Consider the following 320-nt stretch of genomic DNA (forward strand, 5'->3'; position numbering starts at 1 on the left):
TATATGAATGCTATTTTTATATCGATTATTGATATTTCTCTTGCGTTTCATACTATTCCTGATCTTACAGCATCTTTCTTACTCAAGAAATTCCGCTCCCCCTCCGCCGGTCGAGGGTCCATTCGGCCCAGCTAGGTAGCCGGGCCGAATGGACCCTCCACCGGCGTGGCATGCACGGGCGTGAGGAGTAGGGCGCCCGTGTATTCTTGGGTGTTTGTGTCTCAGCAGCGAGACTAAGATAGACAGCTGTTAGTTTAACCTGAAATGCTGCTCTGTTTTTACTTTGACAACGCTGCCCTAATCATGGATGAGTGGACCTA

Source organism: Penaeus monodon, chromosome 21 (genome assembly GCF_015228065.2).
Source record: "Penaeus monodon isolate SGIC_2016 chromosome 21, NSTDA_Pmon_1, whole genome shotgun sequence".
Taxonomy (NCBI): Eukaryota; Metazoa; Arthropoda; class Malacostraca; order Decapoda; family Penaeidae; genus Penaeus; species Penaeus monodon.